We start from the raw sequence: 17495 nt of genomic DNA on the forward strand, positions 1-17495 counted from the left end.
TGTGGGAGTCGAGCGGTGCCATAGCCCCCCGCTGCGGCATAGTCCGCCTGTCCTCCTTCAAGAGTTCAGCCCTCAGGGCCCCCCTGGGCAGTGCGGGAACGAACGGTCTCAATAAAGGACGGTGTTATTTGTTTGGGAAAATGCATGTTAGAATATGAAATCTTTTTTAATATAACACACATGGATGGTCATGCTAAAACTTTAAGTGCAGATAAGGATAACATGTTTCTCATAAGCAAAGTTAATTTTTAGACTTACACTCCTTTTTAAAGAAATGGAATCATACTGCACATGTACATGGCTATTTTAACAAGATCTCTGGAAACTTAACAATAAACATTTATATACAAAATTGTTGTGCAACTTTTTCTTTGACTGCGCTGTGGCAAACAAAAATTCCCAAGCCAGGGACCAAACCTACTCCACGCCTGATCCTTAACCCACTGCACCGCGAGGGAACTCCTGCTTTGCAACTTCTTACATAGTCTGCCCTAGGTCGCTCATTCTGGGCCTTAGCTGTGCACTGGAAGTTTCCAGGAATCCTTTACAAATCCTGGCCCTAATGGCCAGGTAGGAACAAACAAAAAGCAAAAACAGAGGTCCTGTCCTGGCTCAGGGGAAACGAATCTGACTAGCATCCATTAGGATGCTGGTTCAATCCCTGGCCTCGATCCTTAATCCCTGGGTTAAGGATCCAGGGTTGCTGTGAGCTGTGGTGTAGGTCACAAATGTGGCTCGGATCTGATGTTGCTGTGGCCGTGGCATAGGCCAGCAGCTACAGCTCGGATTCGCCCCCTAGCCTGGGAACCTACAAATGCCACAGGTGCAGCCCTAGTAAAATTTTTAAAAAGCAAAAACATCTGCCCAGGTGACTAGTGTGCACTCCAGGCTGGTACCCACCAAGTGGCTGGTCCCAGACTTGCGAGGTTCCTCCCTAGACCTACAAAACCCTACAAGGATTTCAACTAGCAATTCCCACCAGGCCAGTTGCAGAAATCCAGTCTATGCTGAAAAAAATGATAGCAGCTCAGTGTTGTGGCGGAAACAAATTCTACTAGGAACCATGAGGTTGCGTATTCCATCCCTGGCTTCCCTCAGGGGTTAAGGATCCAATGTTTCTGTGAGCTGTGGTGTAGGTCATAGACGAAGTTCAGCTCCCGCGTTGCTGTGGCTGTGGCTGTGGTGTAGGCCAGCAGCTGCAGCTCTGATTCGACCCCTTGCCTGGGAACCTCCATATGCTGCGGGTGTGGCCCTAAAAAGACAAAAAAAAAAGTTACCTAGTTGAGCACTACCTTAATTTGAAAGTAAAATTGAATAAAGAGAAATTGCTAGGCCATCAAAATGCATATTCCAAAGACTTCTTCAATTTACTGTTAGATCTCCCCCTGGAAAAGCCCTGCCAATTAACTAACAGCACCAGATTTAACTTGCTAATGCTTGGATTCTTGGGAAACTGATTCAAATTATCGTGAAAATACTATCATTTTTTTTATTATAGTAAATAAATTTTATTGTGTTTGAGCCATCTAAAATTGTGAGGTTAGGGAGCGCCCTTGTGATGCAGTGGGTTAGTAATGCTACTGAAGTAGCTCCCACCATGGCTCAGTGGGTTAAGGACCTGACATTGTCTCTGTGAGGATGCAGGTTCGATCCCCCGACCCACTCAGTGGGTTAAGGATCTGGCATTGCTGTAAGCTGCAGTGTAGGTTTCAGATGCAGCTCAGATCCAATCTTGCTGTGGCTGAAGTTCCAATTTGACCCCTGGCCCAAGAACCTCCATATGCTGCAGGTACAGCCATTAAAAAAAAAAAAATTAGACTGCAGCAGCTCAGGTTGCTGTGGTGGTGCGGGTTCGATCCTTCACCCAGTGAAGTGGGCTAAAGGATTCAGCGTTGCTGCAGCTGTGGCTTGGATTCAAACCCTGGACAGGGAACTTCCATATGCCACGAATATAACCATAAAAATAAATAAATAAATAAATAAAATACAATTGTGACATCTAGGAGTTTCCTTGTGGCTCAGGAGGTTAAGGAACTGGGATTGTCACCTCTGTGGCCCTTGGTTACAGCTGTGGTATGGGTTCGATCCCTGACCCAGGAACTTTCACATCCCAAGGGCTGGCCAAAAAAAAAAAAAAAATCTTGTGAGGTCTGTTTGTTACAGCAATTAGCCTGCATGCATAGGTTTTATTGGTTTTTTTTCCTAAGTTATTTCAAAATATTGAACATTATGAGCCCCCTGAAACCAAAGCCAAACAAAAACAAAAAATACAACTAAATATTTTTCCTATCATAGGAGCATTTTCAAAATTAGGATGATGCTAAAAGAAAAACACAGGAGTTCCTTGGTGGCCCAGTGGGTTCAGGACCTGGCATTGTCACTGTAGTACTCCAGGTGGCTGCTGTGGCTCAGGGTCTTTGTGGCAGGTTTCCTCATTTTCCTCTGGGGAATGAAGAGGACATACAGGTGCTGATCAAGAAATTCGTGGTTAAGACTACATTTCTAGGGGAGAATGATGCTTCAGGTAGGTTAGTGGTGTGGCCTAGCAGAAGTGACTCTATCAGATGCCTGTATTTTTCTTTCTCTCTCTTTTTTGCTTTGGCTGCCTGTGGCATGTGGAAGTTTTTATGGGCTGGGTAATTTCCTAGGCTAACAAGCTGGAGGATTATTCCAGCTATTTCTGGGGAGAGGATGGGTATTTTCAGGAATTGGGCCACTGTCAAGGCACCTGTGGGCGTGTCCTCTGCATGCTAATGTATTACAATGACCGCATAATGAGGTACAAGGTCCCCTGGAAGTCCAACTTTCTGCTATCTTGGGTCTAATCAGTTCTCCCCATTATTAGGGTATCCTCAACAGCGATGCCATTCTTTTAAAGGTTGTGCCCTGCCCCCTTTCCTCCTGTTTCAAAACTGTTTTAAATTCTTTCCAAAGTGGATCACTTGTTTCCCACTCTCTTTAGGAGGATACAGACACAATTTCACCTTGCTATCATTATAACTAATGATATTGATAGCTCTCAAACAGTAACCACCAGAGCCCGGGAGGCAGAGAGAACTCTTCACCCTACACAGAGTGTTCTCCAATTGCTATACTTTTATGGGTTTTTTGGTCTTTTTAGGGCCGTGCCCAGGGCCTACGGAGGTTCCCAGGCTAGAGGTCAAATCAGAGCTGTAGCCACTGGCCTACACCACAGCTCATGGCAACACCAGATCCTTAACCCACTGAACGAGGCCAGGGAGCAAACCCATATCCTCATGGATGCTAGTCAGATTCGCTTCCACAGAGCCATGACGGGAATTCCCTATATTTTTAAATTATTGTACCTTTTACAGTTTTGCTATTTTTCACCCCTGTTGTTACTCTCCCATGAGAGTAAGTCTTGCAGCTGGGGTTCATACAAGAACGATGTAGGTTAGAGGGCAAGTGGCTGCTTAAAACTTGATTTTTGTGACACTGCTTTATTTATTTATATTTTTTAGAATTTCTTTTCAGATTTTTTTTTTTTTTTTTTGGCTGTGCCTGCAGCATGCTAAAGTGCCAGGGCCAGGGATTGAACCCGCGCCACCACAGTGATAACTCCAGATCCTTAACCTGCTGAGCCACCAGGAAACTCCTGTTACTGCTTTGGAAACTTTTCTGGTCATGTGCTCCTTCCTAGCTGACTTGCAGGGAGCTGAAGTTAATGTACATTTAGCTTTCAAATCTGAGCTGAAATCTTGCCAAATGTCTGCTCCCTTACTCCATTTTCATCCTTGCATAGAAATCCACATGCTTTTCTCCCACCACTCTCTTTCTCTCTTTTCTGGGCATTACAGCAAGGGATTTTCCTTTCAAAAGTGCTTGGAATGTGTATTCCTTTGCTAGGGCTGTCATAACAAAATACCATAGGCTGGGGGCTTAAACAAAAGAAATTAGTTTCTCACCTTTCTATACATTAGAACATGTCACAGGGTCAGTTTCTTTTCTTTTGGGGGCCATGCCCACAGCAGGTGGAAGTTCCCAGGCCAGGGAATGAACCCGCTTCACAGCAGCAACCTGAACTGCTGGAGTTACAACACCGGATCCTTAACCTGCTGCACCATGGGGGAACTCCAGGTCACTTTCTTCTGAGACCTCACACCTTGGTTTGTACATGGCCATCTTCTCCCTGTATCTTTACAAGCTGTTCCCCCCATCTGTGTCCTAATCTCTTCTTCTAAGGACATCATCAATCATAGTGGATTAGGTCCCACCCTAATGACCTCATTTTAACTCAGTTACAATATAGTCACTTTCTAACTGGGGGTTCAAACTCAGGAATTTGGGGGGTTGGGATGGGGAGGCAGGGGACAGTTCAACCTGTGACAGAGTGAGCAGTAATTTTGGTAAGAGGCAAGGAGATTGTCTCTTACTTGGCTATAAGAATCCCAGGAAGCTCGAAATGAAAGGCAGACAACTGAACAGGCAGATCCTACCAAAGTCACAGGGATGAGTCAGTCATTGCAGTGACCATGAGAGACTGGAGTGATGTGGCCACAAGCCGAGGAACACCTGGAGCCACCAGAAGCTGGAAGAGACAGGAGGAATACTCCTCTAGAGGTCTTGGGCAGGACCCTGCCAATGCCTTTGTAAGTAGATAGGGTAGGGTGTCCCTGAAGAAAGGGAAACAGGCATAGCTTTCTTGACATAAAAGAAGCCATTTTGGTCTAAGCCATTTTATGATCTAACATCGCCATGATGCTTGTCCTTGGACAGGTTGTCATGGTTCCTGCATGTGGGTTGGAAAAAGAATTTTCCAGCTATAGCAGGGTGAAAAGAAAGAGGAGTTCATTGAGAGAGAGACTTCCTAATGATCAGGGAGAGCTGACCTCAGGCCCATGGTCATGTCTGTTTTTATAGCCCAGGGAGAGGAGGTTTTACAATACACCTGCTGACCTGCTGACGGACTGGAGAAAGAGGGGGCCTTGAATATACTTGCTGGTTGGTGGGGGTGTATAAAGCCCCTATGGGGCGGGGTGAGGAGTGAGTCACATACCTTTCCTAGTAGGGGCAGGAAGGAGTAGGACAGGTTGCTCAGAGTTAGGGAGGGGTGTTACAATGAGACAGGTGGGGTGATAATAAGGGTTTGGTAATTCTTGTCTTGGCCAGAGGCTTTTGAGTTCTGTCTCCTTGAAGAGACCTTGAAGTCCCACACAGGTCTGCAGTAATTAATGATCTTAAGGGAGGTAAGGGAATGCAGGAGCAAAGGCAAAGAGACACTAGTTCAGCAGAGTCCTAGTTCCTCCTCCAGGAATACATGTAACAGTCTGACACAGGCCCAGGTAGAGGAATGATATTGACCCTCATGACTTCAGTCAACTAGCATGGACTCTGTGGAGCTTGGCCCCAATTCTATGCTGCATTCTCCTCTGCTCAAGCCCCATAATGAATGTGCACGCACCCTTAGCTCAAAACTTCCCCGATTTGGCATTCTAGGATGCACTGCTTTGGGAAAGAGCCTTGGTGTTCTCCTCAATGACTGCAAAGCATTAATAAATCCTTCCTTCTCCCCATCTTTGGCTTGATTGTGTCTTTTGGCTTGACATCCACCAGGAGGCAAACCCAAGTTTTCAGGCATCACTTTGATTTCAGACTGCTAGCCTTCAAAACTATGGTAAAATAAATTTCTGGGTTTTTTTTTTTTTTAAGCCACCCAGTTTGTGGTACAACTAACACAGTAGTCCATTGTGTGAATATTCATGAACTTCTTTACCAATTCTATTGTTGGTGGGCATTTAGGTAGTTTCCAGTTTGGGGTGTAATGAATAGAGAAGCTATGAACATTCAAGTAAATCTCTTTTTGTGGATGTTAGCACTCACTTTTCTTGGCTGTATACCCAGGGGTAGAATTCCTGGGTCACAGGCTCCACATATGTTCAACTTCAATAACTTCTGCCCAACAGTTGTCCAAAGTTGATTGTACCAAATCATATTTTCATTAGCTCTCTAAGACATGGTCACCAAGCAAGACATGGTGATTTACAATGAGAAATATTGCTAAGTCTTTGTCCCCATTCCTGGAACAAAGCTCCTAAAACTCTTAGAATACAACCACACTGGCATTTATGTTAATGAAATGACTTTTGGAAAGCCCAGAAGGATGGAGGCTGGTTGCCAGGGGAACCAACCAGGTGATTAAAGAGTTAGAACTTTCAGCCCCCTCATCCCCAATCTCAGGGGAGGGGCGAGGGTCTGGAGGTTGAATTAATGACCAATGACAATTATTTAATCAATGAAGCCTTCATAAAAAACCCAAAAGGACAGGTGTCTGAGAGCTTCCCAAGTTGGTGCACACATGGAGCTGCTGGAAGGCTGGCATACCTGCAGAGGGCGTAGAAGCTCCATCCCCTTCCCATGTACTGTGCTCCAAGCATCTCTTCCATCTGGCTGTTTACTTGTGTCCTTTGAAATATCCTTTGTAACAAACCAGAAGGACTAAGTAAACTGTTTTCTGGAGTTCTACAAACTATCCTGGCAAATGTGAACCCAAAGAAGGGGTCACAGGAACTTCTGATTTATAGCTAGTTGATTCAAAGTCCAAGCAAACAACCAGGACTTGCAATTGCTATGTGTACTATGGGGGGCGGGAGGCAGTCTTGTGGGACTGAGCCCTTAAGCTATGGGGTCTGATGCTAACTCCAGAAGGGTAGTGTCAGAATTGATTTAAATTGTAGGATGCCCATTGGGGGTCTGCCAGAATTGGAGAATTGCAAAGCTACACCTCTGGAGCACAGAAGTTCTCAGGGAACAAGTTTTTTCTCAGGCCAACAATCAATACTTTCCTTCTCCTTTCAGCCATCCCAGCGGGTATGTGGTGCCATTACCCTGTGCTCTTAATTCTCACTTCCCTGGTGACTAAGGAAGTTCAGCACTTCTCCCTTTGTCACTGAACATTTGGTATTCTCTGTTGTAGAGTTCCCATGAAAGGCTTTGGCCCACTTTTGTATTCTACTGTCTGACTTTTTCATATTGATTTGTAGGAACTCTTGATATATTCTGTACATGAGTCCTCTGTCAGGTACAAGTAATGTGGCTATTTTTTGCCACTCTGTGATTGCTTCCTACTGTTAATGAATGGTTTCCCATGACTAAGTTTCTGACTTCCTGCTGCCAAACTTGTTGTATCAATACCCATAGAACTTTATGTTTATGTTTTTTTTTTTTTATTTTGGTGAGGTCCAACTTATTGATTTCTTTTCTTTTTCTTTTTGTCTTTCTAGGGCTGCACCCATGGCATATGGAAGTTCCCAGGCTACAGGTCAAATTGGAACCATTGCCACTGGCCTATGCCACAGCTGCAGCAATGCCAGATCTGAGCTGCATCTGTGATCTACCACTGCAGCTTATGGCAATGAAGCATCCTTAACCCACTGAGTGAGGCCAGGGATTGAACCTGCATCCTCATGGACACCAGTTGGGCTCTTAGCCTGGTGAGCCACAATGGGAACTCCCTAGGTTTATGTTTAACATGGATAAAGCCCAGCCACTTCAGTCCTGAGGATGTCTAACTGCTGACTCCTGCAGCTACGCACCTTAACATCATGGGAGATGAGACCAAGCTGGCTGTCTCTGCTGATGGACTATGCTTTCCTGGCTTGTAACCTTCATTCACTGCAACCCACCAACAGAGCTGGCTTTCTGTGAAGAATGTTGCATTAACATCCATGTGCTGAACAACAAACCCTAACTCCTTAGTTCCAATTTTCCCTTTCTGGGTCCATGTGGCTCTCCTAGGTTGACCAGGAAGACAACCAACCCTGTTTTGAGCCACTGCCTTCTTTTAGCAGAGCTGGTATGTTGGGTGCTGGCCAGGGACCCTGACCCGCCAGGTTCCTTTAGGCTTGACTCTGGACTAAGGTCACCTAGGGGTGACAGTCATCCCCGCTGGCTCCAGGTTCTGGCACTCAGAGCTTACAGCAGTTCCCTGGACTACAGCCTTCAGTATGTTCTGGCACAAGGGTGGGAAGCTTACGACACTGACCACAGGAAGGTAAGAGCATAGCATCCTTGGCCAAAATTGTTCCATGTTTATACTACAAGGAATGTCAGTATTTCAGAGATCTCTGTATCATGTGGATGAGGTGCCTTTAGGATTCAACTTTCACCCATGAGGTTAGCTCATTAATGTCACTAATGATACCAGTGGATTTAATTCAAACTACAGGTCAGTCCTGAAGATGGATCCCCCAGCTGCCTGTTGCCATTGACAGGCTCAACATGTCATTGGCATGTATATTCGTGCCAGTCAATTGTCCTCCCAGATATGAGCTTTTCATTATTGAGATGAAATTGGTATATAATATTCTATTAGTTTCAGGTGTACACATAATAATTCAATCGTTGTATACACTACAAGGGACCCCCACAGTAAGGCTAATAACCATCTATCATTATACAATTAACCTCTTTCACCTATTTTGCCCATCCCACCCCCTCTGATAGCCACCAATCTATTCGCTGTATTTATGAGTTTTAACTTCACGTATAAATGAAATCATACAGTATTTGTCTTTGTCTGACTTACTTCACTTAGCATAATATCCTCAAGGTCCACTCATGTTTTCACAAACGGCAAGATTTCCTTCTTTTTTTATAGCTGAGTAGTAGTCTATCATATATATATATATAAACACACACATACACACATATACATATATATAAACATTTAAGTTCTTTCCATATCTTGGGTATTGCAAATAATGCTGCAGTGAACATGGGGTGCATATATCTTTTCAAATTAGTGTTTTCATTTTCTTTGCATAAATACCCAGAAGTAGAATGGCTCAATATAGCTCATATAGCTCAATCATATGGTAGTTCTATTTTTAATTTTTTTGAGGAAGCTTTTTACTGTTTCCCATAGTAGCTGCACCAATTTGCATTCCTACCAAGTGTACAAAGGTTCCCTTTTCTCCATTTCCTTGCCAAGCACTTGTTATTTCCTCTTTTATTTCTTCTTTATTTTTAATTTAATGGCTAAATTTGTAGCATACTGAAGTTCCCGGGCCAGGGATTGAATCTGAGCCACAGCTGCAGCAACGCTGGATCCTTTAACCCGCTGCACCAGGCTAGGGATTGAACCCTTGCCTCCGAAGTGCCCAGAGCTGCTGGCAGTCAGATTCTTAATCCATAGTGCCACAGCAGAACTCCCATCATTTGCTATTTCTTGTCTGTTTGAGAGTAGCCATTCTAACAGGTTTGAGGTGCTATCTCGTGGTTTTGAGTTGCATTTCCCTGATAATTGGTGATGTTAAATATTTTCTCTGTGCCTGCTGGTCATCTCTATGTCTTCTGTGGAAAATGTCTATTTATGTCTTCTGCTCACTTTTAATCATTTTTCTGTTTTTTGCTATTGTCTGAGTTCTTTATATAGTTTGGATATCATATTCACCTTTTATCAGATATGTGATTTGCAAATATTTTCTCCCATCTCATAGGCTGCCTTTTCATTTTGTTGATGGTTTCCTTTGCTGTGCAGAAGCTTTTTAGTTGGATGCAATCCCACTTGTTTATTTCTGCTTTTGCTGCCTTTGCTTTGGGTGCCAGATCAAAAAATTCAATGCCAGAGTTCCCATCGTGGCACAGTGGTTAACGAATCCGACTAGGAACCATGAGGTTGCGGGTTCAATCCCTGGCCTTGCTCAGTGGGTTAATGATCCAGTGTTGCTGTGAGCTGTGGTGTAAGTCGCAGACGCAGCTCAGATCCCAAGTTGCTGTGGCTCTGGCGTAGGCTGGCAGCTACAGCTCTGATTAGATCCCTAGCCTGGGAACCTCCATATGCCGCAGGAGCGGCCCAAGAAATGGCAAAAAGACAAAAAAGAAAAAAATTCAATGCCAAGACTAAGGAGCTTATTGCCTATATTTTCTTCAAGGAGTTTTATGGCTTCAGGCCTTACATTCAAGTCTTTAAGCCACTTTTTTTTTTTTTTTTTTTTTGCTTTTTAGGGCCACATCTGCCATATGGAAGTTCCCAGGCTAGGGGTCAAATCATAGCTACAATTGCCAGCCACAGCAACATAGGATCAGAGCCATGTCTTCAACCTATACCACAGCTCATGGCAATGCCAGATCCTTAACCCACTGAACAAGGCCAGGGATCAAACCTGCATCCTCATGGATACTAGTTGGGTTCGCTTCCACTGTACCACAACGGGAACTCCCTTTAAGCCACTTTGAGTTAATTTCTTGTGTATAGAGTAAGATAATAGTTTCTTCTTTCGCATGTCTGTCCAATTTTCCCAACACCATTGACTAAAGAGAGTGTCCTTTTCATACAGTATGTTTTGGTTCCTTTATCATAAGTTAATTGACCACAAACATGTGGGTTTATTTCTCGGCTCTCTATTCTGTTCCACTGATCTAGTATTTGTTTTTATGCTAATACCAAACTGATGATTTACCATAGCTTTGTACTATAGTCTGAAATCAGGGAGCATGATACCTCCAGCTTTGTTCTTCTAGATCTGAGGTTTTTTTGGCCATGCCTGTGGCATGTGGAAGTTCTGCAGGTATCAAACCTATGCCACAGCTGTAACCAGAGCCACAGCAGTGACAATGTCAGATCCTTAACCCACAGAGCCACGAAGGCATACTGATTCTCTCTTTTTCTTCTTCAGGGATCAATCTCTCTTAGGCAGCCAACAAAAATCCAGAGGAGGCACATATCAAATCATGCAGGGGCCTCCTGGCCACCACGGTACCCAGCATGGATGTGACGTTTTGCTTCATGTCATGAAGGTCACTGTGGGCAGCAGGACCCCAGGATAAGCTTTGATCACACAGACCAAACTAAGTACACCTTGGACACAACAGGGCTCATTGGTTTCTAATATGAATACTGAGGTGGCTTTTGAACAAAAGCAAGCTACACATCTATTATTCAGCCTATTATTTAGGAACACATCTCAATCTCTAAATGGCTGGTAGGTGGGGCGACATAAACATGCAAACCTTTTGGAAAAGTAATTTTGGTAATATGCATTAAGAGGCTGAAAGAAATTAATATCCTGGAGTTCCCATCATGGCTTGGAAGAAACTAATCTGACTAGCATCCATGAGGATGCAGGTTCGATCCCTGGCCTCACTCAGTGGGTTAAGGATCCAGGGTTGCTGTGAGCTGTGGTGTAGGCCGGCGGCTACAGCTCTGATTCGACCTCTAGCCTGGGAACCTCCATATGCCACAGGTGCGGCCCTAAAAAGACGAAAAAAAAATTAATATCCTTAATAAATAATTCCACTCCTGAAAGTCTATCTTAAGGAAATCAGAATCAGGAAAGCCTTTTTGGACAAGTTAGTCAGGAACCTTTATTTTCATCAAGAACACTTAAATGTCCAATAATAAGACAACAGTGAGGAAATTGACAGCACCTCTACCAGTGGAATGATCACATCAGTCATTGTAAATGCTGTTTACCAACCATTTAAAATTACAGTTGACCCTGGAACAATGAAGATGAGGGGTGCCAACCCCTGACACAACTGAAAATCTGCCCATTGCTACCTCTGCCTCTACAAAGGAATTGATAAATGACTCACGCAGGAGCAGGAAGCTGAAACAGTCTAGATAGAATCAGGACTGCGACCCTGGTTCTTCTGATTCCACATACTGTGATCACTCATCAGACTTTTCTTCACACTTTGAAGATCTATAAAATGAAAATATAGGTACTACGGTTATTGGGGGGAAAACCCAAATATAAGTAGACCCACACAGTTCAAACCCGTGCTGTCCCACAGTCAATCAAATATGGTAAAGCCATACATGGAATACTTCTCAGCAAAAATGAATGGACTTTTTTTTTTTTTTTTTAGGGCCGCACCCAAGGCATATGGAAGTTCCCAGGCTAGGGGTCTCATCCAAGCTACAGTTGCCAGCCTATACCACAGACACAGCTACAGCCACAGCCACACCAGATCTGAGCTGCATCTGCGACCTACACCACAGCTCATGGCAACACCAGATCCTTAACCCGCTGAGTGAGGCCAGGGATTGACCCCGAAACCTCTTAGTTCCCAGTCGGATTTGCTTCTGCCGCGCCACGATGGGAACTCCTGAACAGATTATTGATATATGTCACATTTTGGATGGATCACAAGGAAAAAAATCCAATTTCAAAAAACCATGTACTTCTGATCCCATCTCTAGGGTATTCTTGAAAAGGCAAATTTTTGGAAATGAAAAACAGATGAGTGGTTTCCAGAGGTTAGGGATGGTGGAGGGCAGAGAGGTGGGTATGACTAAAAGGGTAGCATGAGGGAGCTCTGCGGTGATGGAAGAGTTCTGTATCTTTCTTTTTGTCTTTTTTCTTTTTGGGGCCGCACCCAAAGCATATGGAAGTTCCCAGGCTAAGGGCCGAATCGGAGCTATGGCTGCTGGCCTACACCACAGCCACAGCCACAGCCACAGCCACACCAGATCCAAGCCTCGTCTGTAATGTAAACCACAGCTCATGGCAACGTTGGATCCTTACCTCACTGAGCGAGGCCAGGGATCGAACCCACATCCTCATGGATACCAGTCAGGCTTGTTACCTGAGCCACAACAGGAACTCCAGATTTCTGTATCTTAATTGGGATGGTGGCTACATAGATGTGCCCTGAGATAAAACTACATTACAACTATATTCGTACACTGTAACACTGTAATCTTGACTGTGTACCATAGTTACACAAGATGCTTCCACCGGGGAAACTGGGTAAAGAGTACACAGGAACTCTCCCTGCATATGTGTGTGTGTGTGTGTGTGTGTGTGCGCGCGCGCGCGCAATTTCCTGTGAATCTGCAGTTATTTCAAAATAAAAATTTAAAATATAGCAACATTCCTATGACATAATGCCAAATATAAAAAGCAAAATAGGAGCTCCCATCATGGCTCATTGGTAACGAACCCGACTAGTATCCATGAGGATGTAGGTTTGATCTCTGCCCTCACTCAGTGAGTTAAGGATCTGGCATTGCCATGAGCTGTGCTGTAGGTTGCAAACAAGGCTCGGATCCCAAGTTGCTGTGGCTACGGTGTAGAACAGCAGCTGCAGCCAACTCCACCCATAGCCTGGGAACTTCCATGTGCCATGGGTGCGGCCCTAAAGAGCAAAAAGTGAAAAAAAAAAAAAAGCAAAATAAATTTACTCTGTAGGTACACTTAAATCTGTAAAGAGTGGTTGTCTTTAGATATTTACCTTTCCTTTTTGCATTCACATGACTTCCAAATAAACATGTATGATTTTTAGGATGGAAAAAACTGCACTGAGAGATAGAAAACATCCATTCTAAATGTATGACTGCAATCTGTTTTTGGTTTTTTTGTTTTTTTTTGTTTTTTGTCGTTTTAGGTCCGAACCCATGGCATATGGAGGTTCCCAGGCTAGGGGTCAAATTGGAGCTGTAGCCACCAGTCTGCACCACAGCCACAGCAACACCAGATCCTTAACCCACTGAGCAAGGCCAGGGATCGAACCTGTATCCTCAGGGATCCTAGTCAGGTTCGTTACCTGCTGAGCCAAGACAGGAACTCCGAATCTGTTGTTTTTACTCAGACACCCGCCTGGGAGATCTTTCTGAAGTCGCCTCCATTTCCCAGCTGAAAGGGACGATGGCAGGCATTCCTTCTCCTTTGTCTTCCTCCTGAGACTCCACCTGCTCCTTCCCAGGATGACAGCAGCTTCGATCCACGTTCTGCGGATCACTGTGAAACACAAGGCAAAGCATCTGAAGTCTCCCTGAGGTGCCCTTGCCATTGGTCTATTTCTTATCCCTCCCACATGGTTCTTTAAGAAAAACTGGAAAGAGCAAAAAGGAGGGAGGTGGCTTCCTCACGGACACTGGTGTCTGGTTCTTAACCCACTGAGCCACGACGGGAACTCTTTTGTTTTTTTAAATTAATCTTTTTTTGTGGGAGTTCCCATAATGGCTCAGTGGAAAAGAATCCAACTAGGAACCACGAAGTTGCGCATTCGCTGCCTGGCCTTGCTCAGTGGGTTAAGATCTGGCGTTGCCATGAGCTGTGGTGTAGGTTGCAGACATGGCTTGGATCCTGCACGGCAGTGGCTGTGGTATAGGCCAGTGGATGTAGCTCTGATTAGACCCCTAGACTGGGAACCTCCATATGCCTTGGGTGCGGCCCTAAAAAGCAACTTAATTAATTAATTAATTAATCTTTTTTAGGTTTCTTTTTTTTTTTAAGGGCTGCTTTCACAGCATACGGAGGTTCCAGGCTAGGGGCTGAATCAGAGCTGTAGCTGCCAGCCTATGCCACAACCACAGCAACACCAGATCCGAGCCACATCTGCAACCTACACCACAGCTCATGGCAACGCTGGATCCTAAACGCACTGAGCGAGGCGAGGGATCGAACCCACATCCTCATGGATGCTAGTCAGATTTTTTTCCGATGCACCACGACGGGAACTTTTCTTTGCAGATTTTTAAGCATAACCGTGGCTTTCTTGTTCATCTTCAAACAAGACTTTTATTTTAGCCTTTAGATTACTTTGATACATCTGACGTGAAATTAATTTCAAGCATTTCTCAATCCTTCCAATGACAACGGCTGAACCTATGAAGGTAGAGGACCTCTGCACCCTTTTTGTTCCTGCAGCAATAAGTGATCTGGCTGAAGATACCCGGGGGTGCCTTTAGTTCATTAATGGCATTAACAGAATTGAAAACAGCTCTAAATTGTAAACTGGGACCTGGGAACTCATGAGGGGAAGCAAATGAAGATGTGAGGGCTTAATGGTTTCCAATTCCCCCTCGGAAGATAGTTTTGGACTTTTTGATGGCCTTTGTGTTCATTTAATTGTGTTGGAACTCATTCAAAGTGACCAAAGGTAATTTGGTAAGAGGTCCAGTGCAGATCTTTTGGCACAGGCAGGGGGATAAATAGTGACACGGGGTTTTCAAGAACCATCTCAGTTTGTCAGAAAAGGAAAGGAGACTCATGTCCAGAGCAACTGGTGTCGCAGGTGAGTGCATAGGACCTGAAGCTAGCTAGCGGGGTCTCAGTCCCCACACTGGTTACCAGCTTTGTGCACTGAGATCTGTGTCTTGATTTCCTGATTTATAAGTGACAGGTCTAATAATACCAACTCCCACTGTAGCACAGTGGGTTAAATATCTGGAGTTGCTGCAGCTGTGGCATAGGCTGCAGCTCCAGCTTGGATTCGATGCCTGGCCTGGGAACTTCCATATGCTGCTGGGGCGGCTGGGGAAAAAAATAGGAAAAGAAAAAGGAAAAAAAATACTGACTTCAGAGGGTCATTATAAAGAAGATGATGGAGTTCCCATTGTGGCTCAGTGGGTTAAGAACCTGATCTAGCATCTGGGAGAACACAGGTTAAGGATCTGGCATTGTCACTGCAGCGGCCTAGCTCACTGCTGTGGCGTGGGTTTGATCCCTGGCTCAGGATCTTCCACATGCAGTAGGCATGGCCAAAAAAATTAAGACTGGTAAAATGTTAAAATGCTTATTCTCTTAAAAATAACAGTGAAAATGGCTATAGTTTCCTAAATGAAATATTTTCTGTTGGAATGTGTTTCTTTGCTTGATGCTTGTGCAGACAAACCAGCCTCACTCAGATACTGAATTGAAAAGGGAGGGATATTCTGATAGCCTTTTTACATAATTGTGGCAATTCTTCCCCTCCTCCATTTTTTAGGGCTGCACACCAGGCATATGGAAGTTCCTGGGCTACGGGTCAAATTGGAGCTGCAGCTAGAGCCTCAGCGATGCTGGATACAAGCCAAATCTGTGATCTATGCCACAGCTTGTGGCAATGCCAGATCCTTAACCCACTGAGTGAGGCCAGGGATCAAACCCGCATCCTCACGGATACTATGTTGGGTTCTTAAACCGTGGAGCCACATTGGGAACTCCTGTGTAGATTTTTTTACCAGGGATGACTTGAGGATTATTATGCATTAATTATTTGGAAAATATTGCTCACTGCCATAGTCAAATGTCAACACATGTCATTATACCCTATAAAAAATCACATTTGTTAATATCACTGATCTCATCAGAAAAGTATTTTAAGTATTGAAATGCTGTGAACCTTACAGAAGCAGACGCAAGTTTTCTAAAACTCTAATTTTCATGAGAATGCTCAAATTTTACCATTGGCAACAAATACTAATCTTTAAATGACAGGCTCACTTTGTTCATTTTCAAGAACATATTTGCTAAGTACCTGATCTAAACGACCACAGTTTGCTAATCATTCTTTCAAGTAAAAAAGCTGTTGCATAAAAAAAGTGGCTAATTCAGCTCAAAATTCGTATTAAAAAAAAGCTAAAGTGCTTTTCTGGGAGACAACTGTGGATGCAGCATGAGTGCTTTATATATATTTCTTATTTTGTGAGACAGAAGATTTAAAAAGGCACGTGCTCAAGGCATGAGAGTGAAGAAAATCAATGATTTTACTGGCTTGTGAAGTCCCCAGGCCAGGGATCAAACCCATGCCACAGCAGCAACCTGAGCCACAGCAGTGACAGCAGTAGATACTTAACCTGCTGGGCCATCAGGGAACTCCATCAAGGACATTCCCTTTTTTTTTTTTTCTAATTTTTTTTTTTTAGGGCCACACCCACAGTATACGGAAATTCCAGGCTAGGGGTTGAATTGTAGCTACAGCTGCCAGCCTACACCACAGCCTCAGCAACAGGGGATCCGAGCCACATCTTTGACCTACACCGCAGCTCATGGCAACTCTGGATCCTTAACCCACTGAGTGAGGCCAGGGATTAAACCTGCGTCCTCATGGATCCTAGTTGGGTTCATTACCGCTTAGCCACAATGGGAACTTCCATCAAGGATGTTCTTAAGTGAAACTGAAACTAACTAACCTTCATTCCTTTTTAACATAGCTGTGAAGAGTACAACTGCTACAATGTCTCTTTTTTTGTCTCTTTTTTAGGGCTGTACCCGCAGAATATGGAGGTTCCCAGGCTAAGGGTTGAATCGGAGCTATAGCTGCCGGCCTACACCACAGCCACAGCAATTGGGGATCTGAGCCACGTCTGCAACCTACACCACAGCTCACAGCAATGGATCCTCAACCCACTGAGCGAGGCCAGGGATCAAACCCACAACCTCATGGTTCCTTGTCGGATTCGTTTCCACTGTGCCACGACAAGAAATCCTGCTACAGCTTCTTAGTGCTGCTGCCCTGATACGCACTAAAAACCAGCAAGTTCACCCAACGTTGCTATTGCATCATCAGTGCAAGTGTCAACACGGTAAAAAAGGCAAATGGCTTACACTTATTATGAAAATAATTTTGACCTCACCTACCTCCTAAAAGGGTCTCAGATAATCCCTGCAAGTTTCCATGGACTACAATTTGAGAACTGCCACCTTAGATCAGGGATCAGCAACCAGTTTCTGGAAAGAGCCAGAGAGTAAATATTTTAGGCACTGTGGGCCATACTGTAGCTGTCATGACTACTTGGCCTTGCTGAGACAGGCTGGGACCTG

Source organism: Phacochoerus africanus, chromosome 5 (assembly GCF_016906955.1).
Source record: "Phacochoerus africanus isolate WHEZ1 chromosome 5, ROS_Pafr_v1, whole genome shotgun sequence".
Taxonomy (NCBI): domain Eukaryota; kingdom Metazoa; phylum Chordata; class Mammalia; order Artiodactyla; family Suidae; genus Phacochoerus; species Phacochoerus africanus.